This window comes from Schistocerca nitens, chromosome 9 (assembly GCF_023898315.1).
Source record: "Schistocerca nitens isolate TAMUIC-IGC-003100 chromosome 9, iqSchNite1.1, whole genome shotgun sequence".
In the NCBI taxonomy this organism is placed as follows: Eukaryota; Metazoa; Arthropoda; class Insecta; order Orthoptera; family Acrididae; genus Schistocerca; species Schistocerca nitens.
This window is the reverse complement of record NC_064622.1, coordinates 23,674,830-23,692,200: the sequence shown is the minus strand read 5'-3', so window position 1 is coordinate 23,692,200 and position 17,371 is coordinate 23,674,830. Positions and strand designations below refer to the sequence as shown.

Here is a 17,371-nt window from a genome sequence, read left to right as displayed (position 1 = left end):
TTCAGCCGCAGACTTCATATGAGAAATATCCACGGACATCTTGCTACTTGTCACTTTTCAGGTGCTATCTTTTGTTGTAAATTTTTATAATTAATTAAAAAAAAAACAGTAGTGAACATAAGAGCTGTTGTCAGAGTTTGCTTCATTCTGCTACAAATATGTCACACTTGTTCAGTGAGCAATATATTTTGGAAGCTCTAGAGGAAGAATCAACAATTCTGTACCGGAGGGAGAAACATCTGCGAGAGAACAATTTGGAGGAGGTTTGTATTCAGGTAAGCTATAATCTGTTACAATTTTTTGTTGCTAGCGTTGTTGTTACAGATACTGCTGCCATAATTACAGTTTATTTCTGTTTAGTTTGTATTCATCTTGTCTCTTCAAGAGATGAATCTCATGACAAATCAGCATAAAATATCGGTTTCAGAGAAGATGCTACTGGAAAAGCAAGCAAGAAAGCAACAAGCTAGTATTGCCCTGATTGCAATATACCTCTCTGCATGCCAGAATACTTCATACAAAAGCCAGCTAGCTGCAAAACTGGTCAAGAGCTCACACCACACCTTTTTTACAGAAAAATTTAATTTCAGAATAAGATTCAGTTGTCAGTTGCACGATTATCTTTAATTTGCTTTACAAATTAATCTGTTATTTTCAGAAGCCTACAAAGGATATCTGAAGATGACGGATTAATCTGTTGAAATCGATAAAGTGGTAAATCGAATAAAAAAATAATTGTGCAACTGACAGTTGAATTTTATTCTGAAATACATACTTCAGTTGCTGAGAAAATAACAGCTATGAATAAAATCAGGAAAATTATACTTTCTGTCATCATTTGTAGTCTACCACTGAACTAAAATAAAATAAACCTTGAAGCTTGGAATTTATATGTATTATGCTTCACAATATATTAAACACAGATGTGCCAGTAACATTTTAAATAATAACATAAATGATTCATTTTCTACACCTGAATTTTTTTCTAAGTGGCTGTATCTCAAAGTGTTAATACTTCGCACTTTTTTTTTCCTTCAAGCTCCGAGTTGGAGGACATCTGTTGCTACTTGGCGAATTGCATTCAACCTGTGTTCGAAGAGTTTCTCGTGTTGCGTGGAGACTAGCAAGCTTCAAAAGAGAGCATTCAGAGAATTGCTATAAAAATATTTGGAACAATCAAACTGTAAATAAGTAACAGGATTACATTTGACATCCATTATCTATGCATTGACCTTGCCGTTGGTGGGGAGGCTTGCGTGCTTCAGCGATATAGATAGCCGTACCGTAGGTGCAACCACAACGGAGGGGTATCTGTTGAGAGGCCAAACATGTGGTTCCTGAAGAGGGGCAGCAGCCTTTTCAGTCGTTGCAGGGGCAACAGTCTGAATGATTGACTGATCTGGCCTTGTAACACTAACCAAAACGGTCTTGCTGTGCTGGTACTGCAAACGGCTGAAAGCAAGGGGAAACTACAGCCGTAATTTTTCCCGAGGGCATGCAGCTTTACTGTATGGTTAAATGATGATGGTGTCCTCTTGGGTAAAATATTCCGGAGGTAAAATAGTCCCCCATTTGGATCTCCGGGCGGGGACTACTCAGGAGGACGTCGTTATCAGGAGAAAGAAAACTGGTGTTTTACGGATCGGAGCGTGGAATGTCAGATCCCTTAATTGGGCAGGTAGGAAAGAAAATTTAAAAAGGGAAATGGATAGGTTAAAGTTAGATATAGTGGGAATTAGTGAAGTTCACTGGCAGGAGGAACAAGACTTTTGGTCAGGCGAATACAGGGTTATAAATACAAAATCACTCAGGCGTAATGCAGGAGTTGGTTTAATAATGAATAAAAAAAATAGGAGTGGGAGTAAGCTACTACAAACTGCATAGTGAACGCATTATTGTGGCCAAGATAGACACGAAGCCCATGCCTACTACAGTAGTACAAGTTTATATGCCAACTAGCTCTACAGATGACGATGAAATTGAAGAAATGTACGATGAAATAAAAGAAATTATTCAGATAGTGAAGGAAGATGAAAATTTAATAGTCATGGGTGACTGGAATTCAGGAGTAGGAAAAGGGTGAGAAGGAAATGTAGTAGGTGAATATGGATTGGGGCTAAGAAATGAAAGAGGAGGCCGCCTGATAGAATTTTGCACAGAGCACAATTTAATCATAACTAACACTTGGTTCAAGAATCATAAAAGAAGTTTGTATACATGGAAGAAGCCTGGAGATACTGACAGATTTTAGATAGATTATATAATGGTAAGACAGAGATTTAGGAACCAGGTTTCAAATTGTAAGACATTTCCAGGGGCAGATGTGGACTCTGACCACAACTATTGGTTATGAACTGTAGATTAAAACTGAAGAAACTGCAAAAAGGTGGGAATTTAAGGAGATGGGACCTGGATAAACTGACTAAACCAGAGGTTGTACAGGGTTTCAGGGAGAGTATAAGGGAACAATCGACAGGAATGGGGGAAAGAAATATAGTAGAAGAAGAATGGGTAGTTTTGAGAGATGAAGTAGGGAAGGCAGCAGAGGATCAAGTAGGTAAAAAGACGGGGGCTAGTAGAAATCCTTGGGTAACAGAAGAAATATTGAATTTAATTGATGAAAGGAGAAAATATAAAAATGCAGTAAATGAAGCAGGCAAAAAGGAATACAAACGTCTCAAAAATGAGATTGACAGGAAGTGCAAAATGGCTAAGCAGGGATGGCTAGAGGGCAAATGTAAGGATGTAGAGGCTTATCGCACTAGGGGTAAGATAGATACTGCCTACAGGAAAATTAGAGAGACCTTTGGAGAAAAGAGAACCATATGTATTAGTATCAAGAGCTCAGATGGAAACCCAGGGAAAGCAGAAAAGTGGAAGGAGCATATAGAGGGTCTATACAAGGGCGATGTACTTGAGGACAATATTATGGAAATGGAAGAGGATGTAGATGAAGATGAAATGGGAGATACGATACTGCGTGAAGAGTTTGACGGAGCACTGAAAGGCCTGAGTCGAAACAAGGCCCCGGGAGTAGACAACATTCCATTAGAACTACTGACGGTCTTGGGAGAGCCAGCCCTGACAAAACTCTACCATCTGGTGAGCAAGATGTATGAGACAGGCGAAATACCCTCAGACTTCAAGAAAAATATAATAATTCCAATCCCAAAGAAAGCAGGTGCTGACAGATGTGAAAATTACTTACTATCAGTTTAATAAGTTACAGCTGCAAAATACTAACGCGAATTCTTTACAGACGAGTGGAAAAAGTTGTACTAGCTGACCTTGGGGAAGATCAGTTTGGATTCCGTAGAAATATGGGAACACGTGAGGCAATACTGACCCTATGACTTATTTTAGAAGCTAGATTAAGGAAAGGCAAACCTACGTTTCTAGCATTTGTAGACTTAGAGAAAGCTTTTGACAATGTTGACTGGAATACTCTCTTTCAAATTCTGAAGGTGGCAGGGGTAAAATACAGGGAACGAAAGGCTATTTACAATTTGTACAGAAACCAGATGGCAGTTACAAGAGTCGAGGGACATGAAAGAGAAGCAGTGGATGGGAAGGGAGTGAGACAGGGTTGTAGCCTCTCCCCGATGTTATTCAATCTGTATATTGAGCAAGCAGTGAAGGAAACAAAAGAAAATTTCGGAGTAGGTATTAAAATCCATGGAGAAGAAATAAAAACTTTGAGGTTTGCCGATGACATTGTAATTCTGTCAGAGACAGCAAAGGACTTGGAAGAGCAGTTGAACGGAATCGACGGTGTCTTGAAAGGAGGATGTAAGATGAACATCAACAAAAGCAAAACGAGGATAATGGAATGTAATCGAATTAAGTCGGGTGATGCTGAGGGAATTAGATTAGGAAATGAGACACTTAAAGTAGTAGATGAATTTTGCTATTTGGGGAGCAAAATAACTGATGATGGTCGAAGTAGAGAGGATATAAAATGTACACTGGCAATGGCAAGGAAAGCGTTTCTGAAGAAGAGAAATTTGTTAACATAGAGTATAGATTTAAGTGTCAGGAAGTCTTTTCTGAAAGTATTTGTATGGAGCGTAGCAATGTATGGAAGTGAAACATGGACGATAACTAGTTTGGACAAGAAGAGAATAGAAGCTTTCGAAATGTGATGCTACAGAAGAATGCTGAAGATTAGATGGGTAGATCACATAACTAATGAGGAGATATTGAATAGAATTGGGGAGAAGAGAAATTTGTGGAACAACTTGACTAGAAGAAGGGATCGGTTGGTAGGACATATTCTGAGGTATGAAGGGATCACCAATTTAGTATTGGAGGGCTGCGCGGAGGGTAAAAATTGTAGAGGGGGACCAAGAGATGAATACACTCAGCAGATTCAGAAGGATGTAGGTTGCAGTAGGTACTGGGAGATGATGAAGCTTGCACAGGATAGAGTACCATGGAGAGCTGCATCAAACCAGTCTCATGACTGAAGACCACAACAAGAAAATCAACCCTCAGTTACTCTTTTATATTTATAACAATTTTATGCATTTCAAATTATTTATGGAATGTTAGACAACTGGAGACACACAAAAATAACACATACAACTGTAGCCTTGGCAGCTCAGTAAAATAGCTGCTCTTCAGTCATTAAAATCTAGTATAATGAAATACATCTGCCACATACTCAGTGCAAACAGATGGATACTATTGCAGGATAAAATTTCGTGTGTCACGAGGATAGTATCCTCCTGACTGAATGCAGGTCAAAATTTCTTAATCACTTAGAATAGAATCTACAAATGGTTCAAATGACTCTGAGCACTATGGGACTTAACTTCTGAGGTCCTCAGTCGCCTAGAACTTAGAACTACTTAAACCTAACTAACCCAAGGACATCACACACACTCATGCCCCAGGCAAGAATTGAACCTGCGACCGTAGCAAGCGGTCGCATGGTAGTGCCTAGAACCGCTCGGCCAGCCGGCATAGAATCTACAGCTACATAATAAATTTATTATGAAAACTGATGTCATTAATCTCTCTGCAATGTCAAAATAATTCGCATTCACGATCTTACCATGAATTTCACTCTGGCATCCAAAATAAGAAACTTTCTTTTTACTGCTAAGTATGACCATGGACCTTGCCTCTATGTGTTTTCCCCCACACTCGCAACTTTAACCACCACCACACCCACAGGACCATCCACTGTGGGCATCTTCAAGAATTACTTACAACCAGCATGGTTTCATCACCTTTTCTACAGAGATTTTTTACTCAAATCAACTGATACGACTCAAGTACAGTCCCAATTTATCCAACTCCTGCCTTCTTCTAAGGACACACAAAGTTAATCATACTGACCATCTAACAGTTATAGGCATCAAAACACCAACTGCATGGGTTTTTACTACGGCTGATGCAACATGTACAACCTGTTTCTCAAGGGCTTCCATAATACCGCAATCTGTGTTTGCCCCACTCCTATAACACAAACACTCCCCACATACAGGTACTGCCTTCCACTGAACAATGCTTTCAGGGGTAGGTATCAGTTTTAACAAACCTTTGGAATTCTATGTTGTGAAGAAATTTTGACCCTTTTTTAATATTGGACACAGGATTAATCACTTTGCGCAAAAAGTTTTTTTTTTTTTTTTTTGGGGCGCAAAACTGCTATGGTCATTAGCGCCCGGTCCGTGACTGAGGAAACAGTAAAAACCGAAAATGGAAACCAGCAGCAATGGGAACGAAACTCAAAAAATTGGAGAAACTAAAAGCAGAAGGAAGGCTTAAAAATCCACTACAGAAAGGAGTTGGTTGTCCCCAAAAAAAGCTTCAAATGACTGACGTCATTTCACTGACACTAATAAACTCGAGAACGCGATCGGTCGAGCGCGTGTCATCTGCTAAAATTGACGATATATCAGGCGACAGCTGTAGACGGGGGCGTAACAGAGTAAAATAGGGGTACTCAATTAAAAGGTGTCTTACCGTCCACAGCTGAGAGCAGTGGGGACAGAGTGGGGGAGGATCGCCGCTTAAAAGATGTTGATGGCTAAAAAGACAGTGCCCTATCCGGAGTCTAGTTAAAATTACCTCCTCCCGACGACGCGTTCGGGAGGAAGAGGTCCAAGCACAAAGAAGAGCTTTCACGTCCCGCAATTTATTATGGGGAAGTGTCGACCAATGTGCGTACCATAAAAGAACAACTCGATGACATAAAACGCTCCGTAGATCGGTGAAGGGAATCGACTGAATAGTTGGCCGAAGAAGAGAGACTGCAGCCTTGGCCGCTATATCGGCCGCCTCATTCCCACAGATACCAGCGTGTCCCGGGAGCCAGAGGAACGCCACCGAAACGCCCCCCAGGTGGAGCAAGCGCAGACAGTCCTGAATCCGGTGGACCAGAGGATGGACAGGGTAAAGAGCTTGGAGACTGAGGAGAGAGCTGAGAGAATCTGAGCAAATAACATACTGTATCCGCTGATGGCGGCGGATGTAGTGGACAGCCTGGAGAGCAGCGTAAAGCTCCGCAGTATAAACCGAACACTGGTCGGGAAGCCGAAATTGATTTGGGGTGTCGCCAACAATATAGGCACACCCTACACCTAACGATGTTTTTGAGCCATCAGTGTAAATAAATGTGGCTTCCTTCATTTGTGCACATAGAGCAGCAAATGCCGGACGATAAACAAGTGAAGGGGTACCATCCTTGGGAAATTGACAAAGGTCACGGAGCAGGCAATCCAGGGACGGAGCCAAGGCAGTGCTGTACCCCAAGTTGTCAAGAAGGTTTTAGGAAAGCGAAAGGAAAGAGAATGGAGCAGTTGACGGAAGCGGACTCCCGGTGGTAGTAGGGAGGAAGGGCGGCCTGCATACCCTACATCCAAGGAGGCGTTGAAGAAAATGTCATGGGCCGGATTAGCAGGCATGGAAGACAGATGGCTAGCATAACGACTCAGAAGGACTGCTCACCGATTGGACAGCGGAGGTTCAGCAGTCTCAGCATAAAGGCTTTCCACAGGGCTGGTGTAAAAAGCTCCAGACACTAAGCGTAATCCACGGTGGTGGATAGAGTCGACACGACGAAGAATAGACGGCCGAGCAGAGTAGTAAACTATGCTTCCATAGTCCAATTTCGAGCGCAGTAAGGTGTGATAGAGGCGGAGAAGGACCACTCGGTCCGCTCCCCAGGAGGTACCATTCAGGACACGGAGGGTGTTGAGGGATCGCAGACAGTGAGCCGAAAGATAGGAAACGTGGAAGGACCAGCACAGTTTTCTGTCAAACATAAGACCCAAGAATTTAGCGACGTCCAAAAACGGAAGGTTGACCGGTCCTAGATGTAAGGAAGGTGGAAGAAACTCCTTACGTCGCCAAAAATTAAGACAAACGGTCTTACTGGGAGAAAAACGGAAGCCGGTTTCGATGCTCCAAGAGTGGAGGCGATCGAGACATCCTTGAAGACATCGTTCAAGAAGGCTGGTCCGTTGAGAGCTGTAGTAGATCGCAAAATCGTCCTCAAAGAGGGAGCCCGAGACATCAGGAAGGAGACAATCCATAATTGGACTTACGGCAATGGCAAACAGTACAACACTCAGCACGGAGCCCTGGGGTACCCCGTTTTCTTGGGAGAAAGTACGGGAGAGAGTAGTGTTCACCCGCACTCTAAATGTGTGCTCTGCCATAAATTCGCGAAGAAAAAGGGGCAGCCGACCTCGAAAGCCCCAAGAGAACAGTGTGCAGAGGATGCCTGTCCTCCAACAGGTATCGTATGCTCTCTCCAGATCAAAAAATATTGCTACTGTTTGGCGTTTCCGGAGAAAATTGTTCATGATATAAGTGGAGAGAGCAACAAGATGGTCAACTGCAGAACGATGCTTTCAGAATCCGCATTGGGCAGGTGTTAAAAGACTGCAGGACTCCAGCCACCAAGCTAAATGGCAATTCACCATACGCTCGAAAACCTTACAGACACTACTCGTGAGAGAAATGGGGCGATAACTAGAGGGGAGATGTTTGTCCTTTCCAGGTTTCGGAACAGGAATGACGGTAGCTTCCCGCCATCGTCTGGGAAAAGTACTGTCGGTCCAAATTCGATTATAAAGGCGAAGGAGGTAACGCAGACTATGGGTTGATAAATGCAGCAACATTTGGACGTGGATACCATCTGGTCCTGGAGCGGAGGAGCGAGAAGAAGAGGGTGCATGTTGGAGTTCCCGCACAGAGAAAACAGTATTATAGCTTTCGCGATTTTGAGAGAAGAAAGCAAGAGGTTGCACTTCCGCTGCACGTTTCTTCGGGAGAAACGCTGGCGGGTAATTTGAAGAGCTCGAAATCCCAGCAAAGTGTTGACCCAATGAGTTAGAAATTGCGACGGGGTCCACTAATGTATCACGCGCGACAGTGAGCCCAGAGACTGGGGAGAAACTAGGCGCACCTGATAACCGTCGAATCCGACTCCAAACTTCCGAGGAGGGAGTGAAGGTGTTAAATGAGCTAATAAAGAATTTCCAGCTTGCCTTCTTGCTATCGCGGATGACGCAACGGCATCGCGCTAGGAACTGCTTATAGCGGATACAGTTGGCCAAAGTAGGAGGGTGGCGGAAAACACGAAGAGCACGTCGCCGTTCATGTATTGCGTCACGGCATGCCTCGTTCCACCAAGGAACTGGGCGGTGCCGGGGCAATTCGGAGGTGCGTAGTATTGAACGATCCGCAGCTGTAAGAATAACGTCTGTAATATGTGTGACCTCATCGTCGATGCTAGGAAAGTGACGGTCATCGAATGTCACTAGAGACGAAAAAAGTGTCCAATCGGCTTGGGCAAACTTCCAGTGTCGCGGGAGCATATATGGCAGTTGAGGTTGTAGTCTAAGGACACATGGAAAGTGGTCACTCAAGTGTGTATCATCAATGGCGAACCATTCGAAGCGCCGAGCTAGTGGAACAGTACCGACTGAAAGGTCCAAATGAGAGAAATTTGTCGTGGAGGCAGACAAAAATTTAGGGACCCCAGTGTTGAGGCAAACTAGATCCGCTTGGTGGAAGACGTCTAGCAATAGTGAGCCACGTGGACAAGGATGTGGAGATCCCCAAAGCGGGTGGTGGGCATTGAAGTCCCCAACCAGCAAATAGGGGGGGTGGAAGCTGACCAAGAAGATGAAGGAGATCAGCTCGTGCCATTGGTGTGGACGATGGAATGTTTACAGTACAAAGAGAAAAGGTATATCCAGAAAGGGAAAGACGGACAGCGACAGCTTGGAAGGAAGTGTTTAAGGGGATTGGGTGATAATGGAGAGTATCATGGAGAAGAATCATGAGTCCTCCATGGGCTGGAGTGCCTTCAACAGAGGGGAGATCAAATCGGATGGACTGAAAATGGGGGAGAACAAAGCAGTCATGGGGACGCAGCTTTGTTTCCTGAAGACAGAAGATGACCAGCGAGTAGGATCGTAAGAGGATCAACAATTCATCCAGATTGGCTCGAATGCCGTGGATATTCCAGTGGATAATGGACATAGGAAGAACAGAAAATGGAGGAAGGTGACCAAGGTTGCCGTCAACTCAACGACTGCTCAGAGCTTGCGACCGACAGCATGGAATGGCATTCAGTCGAAGGCAGAAGATCCTGATCCATAGGTTGTTCAGGAGCAGCCCCCGCCACCAGCGATCGGCCGGTTGATCGGCCGCCAGCAGTGAGCCTTGGCGACACAGAAGACGGCCGAGGGCGATTTCCGCCAGGTGGTGCTGTAGATGAGACACGCTTGGCGGAGAAGGAGATGAACTGGGTTTCTTATTAGCCTTCTTAGAAACATGATGTTTAGATGAAGGAGGAACCGATGGTTGTGAAGTTGGGGTACGTAAAAAATCTTCATGAGTATGCTCTTTTTTCGAAGTCTTGGTGTCTGACTTTTGGGCTCGAGATTTAGCAGAACCCGATGAAGGTGAGCCATAGAGTGGGCAGGAGAAAGTGGTGAGGTTGAATGGGCGATCTTTGCGCTGGCCGATCTGACGACCTTGGCACTAAAGGTGAGGTCGCAAGTCTGCGTGGCCGCCTCCTTTGTTGGCCGAGGAGAAGCAAGGACAGTGCTGTATTTTCCTGACTGAGGCATGGTGGGCTGTCGACTGGCGAATAATTTTCGAGCAGCAAAGGTTGACACCTTTTCCTTCACTCTGATTTCCTGGATGAGCTTTTCGTTTTTAAAAATGGGGCAATCACGAGAGGAAGCAGCGTGGTCACCCATACAGTTGATGCAATGAGGGGATGGAGGTGGACAAGCACCCTCATGGGCATCCTTGCCACACGTAACACATTTGGCCAGATTGGAACAGGACTGGCTGGTGTGATTGAACCGCTGACACCGACAGCAACGCATAGGGTTTGGGACGTAAGGGCGGACGGAAATTATCTCATAGCCTGCTTTGATTTTCGATGGGAGTTGAACTTTGTCAAATGTCAAGAAGATGGTGCGGGTTGGAATGATGTTCGTCAACCCTTTTCATAACTCTATGAACAGCCGTTACGCCCTGGTCAGACAGGTAGTGCTGAATTTCCTCGTCAGACAATCCGTCGAGGGAGCGTGTATAAACGACTCCACGTGAGGAATTTAAGGTGCGATGCGCTTCAACCCGGACAGGGAAGGTGTGGAGCAGTGAAGTAGGCAGCAATTTTTGTGCTTGGAGGGCACTGACTGTTTCTAACAACAAGGTGCCATTCCGTAATCTGGAACAAGACTTTACAGGACCTGCAACTGCGTCGACACCTTTCTGAATAATGAAAGGTTTGACTGTGGAGAAGTCGTGACCTTCGTCAGACCAAGAAACAACAAGGAACTGTGGCAACGATGGAAGAACTGTCTGTGGCTGAGACTCAGTGAAGTTACGCTTGTGAGCGGACATAGTGGAAGGCGAGGAAACCATTACGGAAGAATCCCCCATGATTACCGGCGTCTCCGATGGCGTGCTCCTCCCTTGTGGGGGCCCTCTCTGAGGGCACTCCCACCTTAGGTGAATGTTCACACCTCAGGTCACACCTCCCGACAAATGGACGGAGGGACTAATCGGCGCTTTCGGAAGGTATCAGCTCGGGTAATCACCACTCTCTGGGCCTGGCCATTACCAGGGGGTACGTACGTGTCCTACCTGTCTACCCGGGGTGGGGAATTACGCGTTACCCCGTCACCGGCTACGCACGAAAATGCGTGGGTCGGCCTTCAGACATGCACAGGGAGGAAGAAAGAGAAAGGAAAAGGGAAAAACAAAGAAAGGGAAAGGAAAGAGGAGAGGTCTCAAACGCCGCAGCGGAGAAAAGGGTAAAGAGAAGAGGTAAGGAAAAGAGAAGGACGAAGGAAGGATAAAGACATAAAAGCAGAGAAGGCGAAGAATGTGTTACATTTATGAGCATCCGTCTCCGGACGTAGGCATAAACCATACTCCCAGAGGGGGAGAAGGGGAAGGAAAGAGCCAGAGGTGAGAGGAGGGGGGGCGAAGATGGGGGATTGGGAAGGATGCGGAAAAGGAAGGTATGCAGCCCGGAAAGGAAGGAGGGCGACATTAGCTTGGGGTCCCGTGCTCGCTAAGCACGTATCCACAAAAGAGTTGTGGACCCCCTGGGGGGGGGGGGGGGGGGGGGGGGGGCGCTAAATGCGTGGTACATGTATTTAAATATATCGAATTTTAATTACTGGGGAGCAACTATTTCACTGGACAGCCAAGCTTACAATTTTTTGAAGCTCATGCCCTATATTATTCTTCCTACATGACCCATTGCCAACCACTAAACTATCAGCAAGATGAATGTATACTGGTAACACACGAAGACATGTCTCTGATCACAGTCTAAGTCACCATCCATTGTCTTGGTTGAACTGATTAACTGCTCCTGTTATTCATGAATTTAGTACACAGCTGTGGAGCAGCAGTACTCTCCAAACTCAGAAAAAATAATAATTATTGCCTTTGTGTCTGTTTTACCCTGTATAGAACTTAGATTTTTCCTCCTAGCGCTAGTATACCAGAACTTCACACATGGAATATTGCTTGGTTACCTACCACTCACTTGGGCTCAACTTAATGTCAATTGCTCATGCTGCTACTTACCTCTTTTTCATTTCCATTGTGATCTGCCTCATCACACCCATTTCCATTATCCCCAATCACTTTTTCTTGAAGATGTGCTTTGATTTTCACTATTCACTGTTTGTTACTTATGTCCTTTTTTTCTGTTGCTCTGCATTTTTCTCTTACCTATTTATTTTCTGCATGCCCTCTTCCGAATTATCAACTGCCCTTTTTGCCACTTTTAACGTTTCATCAGTATTAGCCTTCCCCTGTTAATTTCCCAACCTTGAACTGTGATTTTCTTGATAATTTATTCCTGAATAGTCTGATCTTCTGTTGTCCTCTTCCCTCTCTAGTCAGTAAGCAGAACCCTGATTCTGGTTCTAATAATTTAGTGTTTATATAAATCTGTATCAGCTGCCATTCACATACTGTAGTCACTGGTGGAGATTTTAATTATCCGACAATTAGTTGGGAAAATTACAGTTTTGTTAGTACATGCCTTCTCAGACAACTACCTAGAACAGACAGTTAGCAACCCCACTCATGATGGAAATATACTGGATCTAATGGCAACAAATAGACCCCGACCTCTCTGAGGATCCCCGTATTTAAAGTGTCATCAGTGACCATGACGTGGTTGTGGCAACAATTATTACCAAAGTAGAGAGGACAACTAAAACAAGCAGAAAGATATATATGCTCAGTAAACTAGACAGAAAATCAGTAGTGTCGTATCTCAATGAAGAACTTGAAACTTTCCGCACAAGGCAGGAGTATGCAGAGGAACTCTGGCTTTAAAAGAATAGTTGGCCATGTACTGGATAGATATGTACCCAGTAGAACAATCCATAATGGGAGGGAACTTCCATCGTATACTGTCACTATAAAGAAACTTCTAAAGAAACAGAGCTTACTGCATAACAGGTGTCAAACAAAGCATAGGGCTATAGACAGAGAAATGCTGAATGAAACACATCTGGATGTCTATAGAGTAATGTGTGATGCCTTCAATGGCTACCAAAGCAGAATATTGTCAAGTGGTCTGTCGCAGAACTCAAAGAAATTCTGGTTATATGTAAAGGCCGTTAGTGGCACCAAAGTTGGCATCCAGTCCCTTGTGAATGAGACAGAAACTGAAATTGAGGATAGCAAAGCAAAAGCTGAAATACTTAACTTCATTTTCCAGTGTTCCTTTACAAAGGAAAAACCACGAGAATTGCTACAATTTAATCCTTGTACCACCAAAAAGGTGTTGAGAAACTGCTGAAATCTCAAAAATTGAACAAAACTCCAGCCCCCGATGGAATCCCTGTCATAGAGCCCTTAAACAAAAAATCGTGTCCAGTTCGAATAAGGCACAAGTCACATTTGACTACAAAAAGGGTAGCACAAGTGATCCACAAAACTACCGTCCACTATCCTTGACATAAATTTATTGTTGAATATTAGAACATATTCTGATCTCAAAAATAATGAGGTCTCTTGGACAGAATGACCTCCTCAATGTTACCCAGCTTGGATTTTGTAAACATCAATCATGTGAAACTCAACTCGCACTTTCCTGACAACATACTGAATGCTTTGGATCGAGGCAACAAGGTAGATGCAATATTTCTCGCTTTTCAAAAAGCATTCCACTCAGTACCACACCAATACTTATTGTCAAAAGTACAATCATATGAGGTATCATGCAAAATTTGTGACTGGACTGAGGACTTTTTGGTATGGAGGACACAGAATGTTATCTTGGATGGGGAGTCATCATCAGATGTAGAAGTAACTGGACGTGCACCAGGAAAGTATGCTGGGACCCATACTGTTCATGTCATATATTAATGACCTTGCAGACAATATTAATGGTAAAACCATGCTTTTTGCAGCCGATGCAGTTATCTATAATGAAGTACTATCTGGAAGAAGCTGCATAAATATTCAGTCAGATCTTGATAAGATTTCAATGTAGTGCAGAGACTGGCAACTTACTCCAAATGCTCAGAAACGTAAAACTGTGAACTTCACCACAAAATTAAATAACATAATATCCTATGACTATAATATCAAGTTACTGCTGGAACCGGCGGCCAACTCATATAAATACCTGGGTTTAACACTTTGTAGGGATATGAAATGGAATGCTCACACTGGTTGAGTCGTGGGTAAAGCAGGTGGTAGACTTCAGATTATTGGTAGAATATTTTGGAAGTGCGATCAGTCTGCCAAGGAGATAGTTTACAAATCACTCATGCAACCAGTTCTAGAATATTGCTGACGTGTGTTGAACCCTTATCAGATAGGACTAACAGGGAATATTGAATGTACACAGAGAAGGGCAGCATGAATGGTCACAGAATTGTTTAATTCATGGGAGAGGGTCACAGAGACACTGAAGGAGCTGGTCTGGAAGACTCTAAGATTGATGTACACAATTCCGAGAAAGTCTATTAACAAAATTTCAAGTGATTACTCTAGGACTATACTACAACCCCCTAAGTATTGCTCACATTGGGACCATGAGGATGAGATTAGAATAATTACTGCACACACAAACAGACACATTCAATCAATCATTCTTCCTACACTCCATACGTGAATGGAATACAAAGAAAACCGAATAAATGGTACAATGGAACGTAGCCTCTGCCATGCATCTCACAGTGGTTTGCAGAGTATAGATGTAGATGTAACTGAGCAGACTATTCTTTTTATGTTTGGTATGAACTGTAGATGCTGAAGATAAGGTGGGTAGATCACTAACTAATGAGGAGGTATTGAATAGGATTGGGGAGAAGAGAAGTTTGTGGCACAACTTGACTAGAAGAAGGGATCGGTTGGTAGGACATGTTTTGAGGCATCAAGGGATCACAAATTTAGCATTGGAGGGCAGCGTGGAGGGTAAAAATCGTAGAGGGAGACCAAGAGATCAATACACTAAGCAGATTCAGAATGATGTAGGTTGCAGTAGGTACTGGGAGATGAAGATGCTTGCACAGGATAGAGTAGCATGGAGAGCTGCATCAAACCAGTCTCAGGACTGAAGACCACAACAACAACATGAACTGTAGCTTTTTAAAACAATTTTTCTTTTACATATTCTACCATTCACTTCTCCTTTCCCAGTTCTGCTACAAAACAATAATTACACTGCACTATATGTGCACTGGGAAAATTGATTTGTTTTTATAAGAACCTGTTACATATGAATTGAGAAGTTTTGTAAACCCCCACAAAAGTCCTTTACTGCAAGCTTTAGAAAACTATTAATATTACTGCATCAAACTGACAGGTTTATATGGAATTATAGATTGTTGGCACTACAACATAAGTCACCACATGTGAGCATAATTTTAATAGTGACTGAATGGTAACAGAGCCCACGAATATGTAAGCTTTTTACCATAAGAGAATATTGTTATTGTGTCCTTTACATCAATGTCAATTTTGATGTAGCTCTCCATGGAAGTCTATCTCTTGTATGCCTCTTCATCTCTGCATAACTATTGGAACAAACATTCTCTTGAAGCTATTCATTGTAGTCAGGCATCGTCTTGCTCTACAAGTTTTCTCTCCCAAACACACGCACACTTACCTCCATCTCCAAATTACAAGGGTGGTTTGTAAACTTCTCGGAATCACCACGATAGGTCAGTGCTAGCACAATGAGTTGTTCACATGACATTCATTGGATTGTTGCCTGTAAACAAGTGCCACATCAGTGCTCTGGGAAGAGAGTTGTGGCAGTGACGTGGCTTTGTTGTTGTTGTTGTTGTTGTTCTCATGTAGTGATTTGCGAAGATGGAAAAAAAAGTCTAGATTCGAGCAGTGATTAAGTACTTCGTAAAGAAAGGTATGAAAGCGAAGGACATTCATGTTGAATTCCAGAATACACTGGGGAATCTGCTCCTTCATATTCAACTGTTGTCAAGTGGACAAAGGAATTTAAATTTGGTTGGGACAGCTTAGATGATGATCTGCACAGTGGTTGGCCAAGATGTGTCACTATTCCAGACATCATAGCAAAAGTGCTCAAAATGTTCATGGAGGATCGCCGATTGAAAGTGCATGAAATTGCTCATGCTTGCCAGATGTCATCTGAAAGGGTATATCAAATTTTAACTGAAGAATTAGAAAGGAAAAAATTGTCTGCAAGATGGATGCCGTGGCTCTTGCCATGCCAAAATTACACGAACTAAGGTATGAATTGTTGCCACACCCACCTTACTTACCTGATATGTCTTCGTAAGACTTCAATCTCTTCCAAAAGCTGAAAATTTTTTCCTGGTGGATGAAGATTCACTTCAAACAAAGAATTGGTAGCCGGAGTTGATAACTATTTTGCAGGCCAGGAGGAAACTGATTTTCGAGATGGGATCAAGGCACTGGGACATTGTTTGACCAAGTGCATTAATCTATAAGGAGACTACATTGAAAAATAAAAAAGTTTCCGTGATGTAAGTACTTTTCTTCTATTCCATTCTGAGAACTTCTCAAACCACCCTCATAATTATCTATGATGCCTCAAAATGTGTCCTATCAACCTATTCTCAAGTTGTGCCATGAATTTCTTTTCTCCCAATTTCAGTATCTCTTCACAGATTATCTGATATACCTATCTATTCTTCAAAAATTCTTTTGTAACACCTCATTTCAAAATCATTTATTCCATTCTCATCCATAATACTTATTGTTCATTTTTTACTCCCTTATAGGCTATACACCAGACAAATATCTACAGAAAAGCTTTCCTACGATTTTAATTATGTTTGATGTTAACACATTTTAACTTCGCTTAGTGTTACAGTGGTAGTTTTAATTTTTTGGTTGTAGCTGATAATTTTGTGAAGTTTTGCTGGTATTGGTATCGGATGTGTTGCAGTAGTATTAATCCAAGTAGCTGCTTTCTTAGTAGGCAGAGATTTTCGAGACCATTATTGTTAGTTCTTAAATAGTTCTACTGGTGTAACTGAACTTTGGTAACGTAGACGTATAGTTTTTTTTTTTTCAGTAACTGTAAAATTTACCATGAGTGAAAAGTGTGGGCTCTGTCGTAGGTTTGTGAGTAGTGGATTACGGTGTGGGATTTGTTCAAAGTATTTTCATTGGGGGGAATGCAGTGGGGAAGCCAGTGGTCATTTTAGGGAGATCCTCTCCTGGGAATGTAGAATCTGTAGTAGAAACAAGTTAATAGAGGAGCAGGAGCGTAAGATCTGTGCCCTTCAGGTGCAGTTACAATGCGCAAAGGAGGAACTACATAGGTCGAGGAGGGTGAAGAGCTGTGGGGAATGGGAACTGGCAGTTGGCAAGAAGGTAGCTGGGAAGAGGAGGT

The 17,371-nt window shown here is 43.0% G+C and overlaps 1 protein-coding gene across 3 annotated transcripts in view; it reads right to left on the bottom strand.

The window, feature by feature from the left end:
- The window catches only part of LOC126203465 (acetyl-CoA carboxylase), a 440,754-nt gene that overhangs the window by 14,499 nt on the left and 408,884 nt on the right, over window positions 1–17,371 (bottom strand). The window lies entirely within an intron of this gene.